The sequence below is a fragment of the Amia ocellicauda genome, chromosome 12, assembly GCF_036373705.1.
Source record: "Amia ocellicauda isolate fAmiCal2 chromosome 12, fAmiCal2.hap1, whole genome shotgun sequence".
NCBI lineage: Eukaryota > Metazoa > Chordata > Actinopteri > Amiiformes > Amiidae > Amia > Amia ocellicauda.
Genome location: NC_089861.1, coordinates 6,958,060 through 6,965,694, shown reverse-complemented (window position 1 = coordinate 6,965,694; position 7,635 = coordinate 6,958,060). Strand labels below are relative to the sequence as shown.

At 41.4% G+C, this 7,635-nt stretch overlaps 1 protein-coding gene across 5 annotated transcripts in view; it reads left to right on the top strand.

The window, feature by feature from the left end:
* The first annotated feature begins 2,274 nt into the window (after positions 1 to 2,274).
* Positions 2,275 to 7,635, top strand: part of irf2b (interferon regulatory factor 2b) — a 32,144-nt gene continuing 26,783 nt past the window's right edge. For 2 of the 5 annotated variants that reach the window (XR_010821175.1, XM_066718179.1), the window contains exon 1: positions 2,278 to 2,515. The gene's annotated coding sequence lies outside the window, so the exon portion shown is untranslated. Of the gene's footprint in view, positions 2,516 to 7,635 lie in introns of all 5 variants that reach the window. The other 3 variants (XM_066718180.1, XM_066718177.1, XM_066718181.1) reach the window with 3 other exon arrangements.

Below are 7,635 nucleotides of genomic sequence, written 5' to 3'. Positions count from 1 at the left end.
AGAAAGGTGATTTAAGCAATTTTGAGCGTGGCATGGTTGTTGGTGCCAGACGGGCCGGTCTGAGTATTTCACAATCTGCTCAGTTACTGGGATTTTCACGCACAACCATTTCTAGGGTTTACAAAGAATGGTGTGAAAAGGGAAAAACATCCAGTATGCGGCAGTCCTGTGGGCGAAAATGCCTTGTTGATGCTAGAGGTCAGAGCAGAATGGGCCGACTGATTCAAGCTGATAGAAGGGCAACTTTGACTGAAGTAACCACTCGTTACAACCGAGGTATGCAGCAAAGCATTTGTGAAGCCACAACACGTACAACCTTGAGGCGGATGGGCTACAACAGCAGAAGACCCCACCGGGTACCACTCATCTCCACTACAAATAGGAAAAAGAGGCTACAATTTGCACAAGCTCACCAAAATTGGACAGTTGAAGACTGGAAAAATGTTGCCTGGTCTGATGAGTCTCGATTTCTGTTGAGACATTCTGATGGTAGAGTCAGAATTTGGCGTAAACAGAATGAGAACATGGATCCATCATGCCTTGTTACCACTGTGCCGGCTGGTGGTGGTGGTGTAATGGTGTGGGGGATGTTTTCGTGGCACACTTTAGGCCCCTTAGTGCCAATTGGGCATCGTTTAAATGCCACGGCCTACCTGAGCATTGTTTCTGACCATGTCCATCCCTTTATGACCACCATGTACCCATCCTCTGATGGCTACTTCCAGCAGGATAATGCACCATGTCACAAAGGTCCAATCATTTCAAATTGGTTTCTTGAACATGACAATGAGTTCACTGTACTAAACTGGCCCCCACAGTCACCAGATCTCAACCCAATAGAGCATCTTTGGGAAGTGGTGGAACGGGAGCTTCGTGCCCTGGATGTGCATCCCACAAATCTCCATCAACTGCAAGATGCTATCCTATCAATATGGGCCAACATTTCTAAAGAATGCTTTCAGCACCTTGTTGAATCAAAGCCACGTAGAATTAAGGCAGTTCTGAAGGCGAAAGGGGGTCAAACACAGTATTAGTATGGTGTTCCTAATAATCCTTTAGGTGAGTGTATGACAAGAGGGGTCACAAACTCTGAGTGTCTGATCACGAACCAGAAGGCAGGGGCATGTGGCTTGTGGGCCAAGACCCTCTCTGCGTTGTGTGGGCTCGGGCCTGGCTTTTCGGTGGCACAATTGATGATATTTTCAAAAGGATGGCATATTATCGTTTAATGTCTTCCATCATTTTATTCAGTCATTACAGCCTGTGGAATCGTGTTATGTTAATCAGCTGATTAACATAAGTAAAAAAACTACTTTCACCCTGTTTTTCTTGAAACGGTCTCTTGTCTGTACTGTCCATTTTGAATCCACAAAGACGAGCGTCCCTCACACCCCCACAACCTGTGACAACAGCCTAAACAGGGAGAGTGTATTGACAACTTTAGGCAACAGACACATCTAAAATATTTTGATCGAGAGAAAAAAAAAAAAGTAGTATAATTTTCAAACTAGTAATTAAAGGATTGATTTTTAATATGTGTTTTATTCTTAGGTTATTTATGTCATAGCCTTTGGCAGGCCACAGCAAACGGCCATAGTTTGGGCGTCCCTGGGCTACAGCAACATAGGCTATGCTTTGCCATATCTAAATACATATAATATGTTTGTAATATGTAGTAGCTATAGCCTACAATTTAGAAAGAATTGTTAACCTAACTAACAGTGTTCATGCATAGTTAGAGGAATCTTGGAATGATTGTAATAATGTTGCACAAACAAATAAAGTGCATTCATATCCATGCATCTACAATATCAGCTTGAATGCCACCGCCCTTGCAAGACCTTTGCTGTGTCTTAACTCTTCAAAATGTGCACAGACAGACATGCCCGGGGTATCTGACAAGATCCACAACTCGACAGCACAGCAAACACCAACCGTTACCCACGCTGCTCCGGCCTGTCAGCAAAGCGCAGCACATTTTGCAGCAAGAATATGCTGCAGCGCAGAGTTCCGCAGCCCTGCACAATCCCGCCGCTCCCATTGGCGGAGCCCCGCAGATGTGCGCAGACCTGCGGGAATCTGCGCCACACGACCGCGACCAATGATCAGGCCATGTGATCCGGCAATGTGCGTGTTCACTACCTCCCCCAACACACTGCCAGCACCCAGGAGCAGAGGGAAGTGAAAATGAAATTGAGTTTCCGAGAAATGATGAAACCCCGGGCTGGACCAATGGGCGCTCGCAGCTTCACTTCCGCGGTCTGCGCAGCTCTCACACGACGCCCTCTAAAGGCGCAGGCCGACGCGAAACAAACAACCCGGGAGGGGATTTCCAGGCAGATCGCTGTTTCCTCCACTTGTTTTGCTTTCGATCTGGACACTGAAAGCAGCCAAGTTAAGTTTTAGTTTTGGTACTGAGTGCCGCCAAACTTAGCGAAAAACTTTTCAGGACTTGAAAGGCGATCGTGCGAGCCCGGGGTCTGCCACAGCAGCGCAGCAAGCGGCTTTCTAACAGGTATGTTGTTCTTTACAAACCAAATAAGCTTTCAAAATAGACATGTTTTGGGCGAATAAACAGGAAGTGCCATTGCAGAGTCGTAGACAAGAAGGTCAGAGATGTTTGGATCATGTGCAGCTGGAGTGGAACTGAGGTTTAATTTCACTTTTGGATTGAGACGTGAACTTAATACACACAGCTGTCACTTTACAGCAGGACTCGCCTCCGAGAAAGACACGCGATTTGTCGTGGAAGTGCATGATCTGGCACATTATAATAATAATCAATAATAATAATAATAATAATAAAAACATCTCGTATAGGAAACTGCGCACTTATAAACATACCCCGTTTGAACTGCTATGCTCGACAGGAAAATGCAGCCGATATTTGTTTAGGGGGTGCGGTTCATAAAGGGTTAAGGGCGGAGGAGCCGGGGTACCTTTTATTTCATCAAGGTGAATAAGTAGATCCTCATGTAATGCGTACAGCGTCATAAGAGTTATTTTGTGCATATTCATATATCCGCCTTCAACGCAGTTATTCAGTTACACTTAAGTTGTTTATACAGCTGTTTTTCTATCATTTTAAATAAGGTTGCGATTTTTAATTGGGCAGCCTAAATAAGCACAGCTGAATCCTTCTCGGTTACAGTTCAATTGCAGTTATTTCTATAAGGCCTTTTGCTCATGCAGTCGACTTGGAAACGCAGTACACGGGAGCTGGGCAACTTGCCGCTTTGCTGGCCGTGCGAGCAGGGACTTTGCTCGGCTTGCTGTCCCCCAGTGCGCGGTACCTGCACGTACAGGAGCCGCGCCGCACAAGCCTGCTGCTCTCTCGCACGCAAATGACGGCTCTCGCAGCCAATGAAACGGGCGCAACCGCGGCGCTCGGCCAATGAGATGCGCCGGCCCGGGTCCCGCCCCCTCGCTGGCCCGCGTCTCGGCAGGAGCACATGCGTAATTAGATGCGTTTTCTACAGTTGCAGAGTCATACAAGAGAGACTGAGCGGCACGGTTTCCCTTTTGGGCTCACGCACAAGTACACGTAGCCCTCCAGCGAAGGGACTTGCAAAAGTGTAAATATTGATGTGTTTGTAATGCAAAGTGAAGACCTGTGCAGGCAATTGCAATGCTGAAATCATGCATGAAAACAACTGCCTTCACTCCTGCTGTAATATGTTTGAGGAATTGGACCTGTACCTTTATGAAAGTCAGGTTACTTTGGGTTTATGTTATTATTAACATGACATTATATAAATTCAGCATGGTTTCCCCCCCATTCCTTATCATGCTTTTGCACTACCGTTCTATTACCATTTCATTTGTCTACAAATTACTGTGCTTTTTACTACTCCAGTAAACCTATTGCAGGTTAGGCCTTCATCTGTAGTATATGCATGTATAACAGAAGTAATCTTCAGTTATAAAGAAATGAATTATACATGTCATGCATTTTTTTTTTAAGAGCTGTGGATCAATCCTTCCTGACAAGTTTTGGTTTTTGAATTACTTTATATTTGTCTCCGGTTTACAGTAAGCGTTGTGCATGCATACTAATATGTAAAACATAGTTATTGTTGCTGTTTACATGCATATATTGTAATACACGTTATTATGTAAATCACCTATTTTTAAGGCCTATTTTAGTAGAAATATTTTATTTCTTAAAAGCAAAGTTAAAGCATGTATCACATGATCTATTTTTTTCATGTCTCATAAACCCTCGAAGGTGTGATACATTGGTATGCATCCTCCCACACCTGTTTTTCCTGCTTTGCTCTATGCTTCAATGGCTCTGTTTAAAATGTCTAATGTCAAGTGTGTGATGCAGGACCATAGGTCTGCAATAGCCCTATTAAATGACTGACAACATGGGGTTGGTGTTTGTCTCTGGTTCAAGGCAAGAAAAGGCTCAATGACTTGCATTTCAAGTTATCATTCAGTGCATGGGGAGCCATTGTTAAGGAGATATCTTCACACGTCCTGTTTTCCTGTTTGTATCAGGGTGATTAGGCCAGTCAGAGATTTCCATGAAAAATAAAGACTGTTTTTGGACCATTATCTGTTCCTTTTGCTTAGTGTATCCTATTTTACAAATATGTCTGATGGGAACAGTTTTATCACTTGAGGAAAATAGGTTAAATGTATACATATATCTGTACTCTGCCTGGATTAGCATTTCAGTAGGAAATATTCTGAATACTGAATAGGGCTAGCCAGGGAGGAGTTATACCCTACAGACAAACAAAGATTTAGTGTCATCCAGACTGCTTCAGAATTGTTGCACTGTAATGTTTTTATTATTTTTTTCCCCTTAAAATAAGTTGATTTACTTTTTGTAATTTTGCTTTCATTTTCAGTATTCATTGTAGTTTGTCATGTTGAGAAATAGCAGGCACGGCTTATGGTATGTCCTAAAGAGGTTATCTCAGGCCACACAGCTTTTGCAAAATAAACAAAGAAGCCATGGGCATGTTAATGCCTCAAATTAATGGCTCAAGGATTAGATTAAGAGATGTCCTGTAATGGAGCTCACCAAGGCTAGAATATAGTCTACACTAATTACATTAGCGAACAAAGAAAAAGCTTTTTGCTTTTTGCATAGCTGAAACTGAAACAACAATCTGTTGTTATGTATGATGTAACTGCTTTTAAAGAAATGCATTATAATTATTATACATTTTTATACTTATATATATAAGTTCCTGTTTACTTAAATGAATGTGGAACCCCCACCCCATCACAAAAGCACGCGACCACCCAGGCCAAACAGAATCAAAAGTGATTTTGTAAGCAAGATAACTTGCATATACAACTAAAGTAAATCTGTAGGTAAAAACAATAACTAAGTGATAATATAAATGTAACTGGTTCACTGCAACTGCAATACAAGTTGCATGTCCAGCATTCCATTCTAGCCATTGTTCCAGGCAAGACCGAAACCATGCAAATGCTTCTGTTGCATGTGTGTGACATGCTCTGGCCACGACTGGAGTGACACTGTTGAAACGCTTCGCCAGAATCCACATTTTGAGGACATTTGCGTGGCTCGAATGGTGTGCCTTTGACCTCTGCACACTGATCCCGATAAGGGATTTAACGATCTTCACGAAAAGGCAAAAAAAAAAAAAGCAGGACAAAAACAAAATCGGTTGATAGTGGTCTGCTTTTTTTGCTGAAAATGTGCGAATCTCTTGAGCGTGAGTCTTTTCTTACCAGAGTGAGTGTAGTTTATTTTAGAACAGTCGGGGGGCTCAATTTAGTAAGCCAGATGACACACTTTTGTGGAAGGATAGTAAACTCTGAGAGAAAAATAAACATTTTAATTTTTACATTTGTATTTTTAAAAATGATGTCAACCTCTCTATCTTTATGCACATACAAAATCAAGTATGTATGTATGAAAGTGTGTGTGTGTGTGTGTGTGTATGTATGTATTTGTAAACTATGTCTGCAAAGTGAAGTAAGCTTGTTGTTTAAGGGACACACACTGTGACATGTAGTCAGGTTTTGCGACACATTCTTTAAGAGGTTTCAGACTTCACATTTTCATTTGTGGTTTGTCTTTCTGCGTTTCACGGTGTCTTTTTTTTGTAGTTGCATCTGTTGCGATGGAGGACCAGCAGGTGTGATGTCCAGGATGTGCTGTTAACTTTGTACATTCAGAGTCCCCAGGCTGCCAAATACGATCACTGTCCTTTGAATGCGGGGGAATAAAGTTGTGAAACCTAAATAAATGTGATGGCCTAGGTTGTATATGGAGGCATCTGTCTACATGCTTTCAATCCCACACGCATGAACACACTCAACAACTGTAGGCTAATTAAATTAAGGAGTATGAATCTATTCTAAATGGTATAATTCGTCTTAAACACTTTTGTGAATTTCCCTCTAATCTTTATTGACAGATATCAATAAATGACTGATAAAATTTGCCCTAAGTTCAGTAATTTTCTCAGGGGGACAACATTTTGGCCCTTAATTTTTTTAGATATTGATGTCAAGTATTCCAGTAAGTAGCCCTGGACAAGGACATCTGCTAAGAAATAAATAATAATACAAAAATAATAATAGTAGAGGAAAAGTAATAATAATAAAAAAGACATCAGAGTCCATTTTGAACTAGTATAAGTGCAGAAATATTTATTTTCCTCTTTTGAACACCATACATTATTACAGAGCTGATTTTAGTAAACGGAAACATAAACTGTAGTCAACTCCCTCCTGTGATCAGACTATGGCAGGCATCCTCACTATAAGTAAATTGAACAGTCTCCTGCTATAATAATGCTTCCATTGAAAAGGGTGACTTATTTTGGATGCACTGTAATTCATTTCTCTTTTATCTCGTATGTAATGAGTACAGACACTTTCTTTTAACAGCGATTACTTCTCTGTTTTTTTCTACTGCCTCTTCCCCATTTCTCCTGCTGGAGCCAACTACTTTTTCCCCGGAGGGACAACATTGTGCATGCTGTCTCAACATAAATGTAGCATTCTCAAAATAACAAACTAATACTAATACAGTTTCAGCGCAGAACAAGAACAATATAGTACCAAATTGATGACCGTAGAGGGAATCTCATGACGTATTTAAGGTAGTAAGGGCTGGATCCATTTTAAATGGTTTTGGTTTATGTTTGAAAATAAGTTAATTGAAAATCCATACAACATAAAGGCCCAAATGCACGAAATATTAAATCAACAGCAGTAACCAAAGTGGATTTAAATGGTAGTCCCACTGTACTTTACTCCCCTCATGTATGCTGAATGTGCCCTTAGCTGAGTTCTACCTCAGATAAATACTCTTGGCCAGTCTGGAGAGACCCTGAGAGTAGGCCTACATTTACATTGTGGTTTACAAACCATTATTTCACTGCTAAAAAAAGTGTTCTCGCTTTTCGGTTTCGTCTAATGTGCCAGCCTTCTTTAAGAGTTGCATTTCCTGGTGTTAGCTGGGCTTTTAAGTACCTACCATTCTCTTCTGCCGCTAGCTTTGCACTAAAGCCTGGTGGCCAATATGTTTCAAGCCAAAATTTCCTTTTATTTGAAAATCACCCAGCTTTTAAAAAATGGTGCTCACTGGACAGATCCCGATATATAAGTCATTGACTTTTCCAACCACACTGCAGAGCA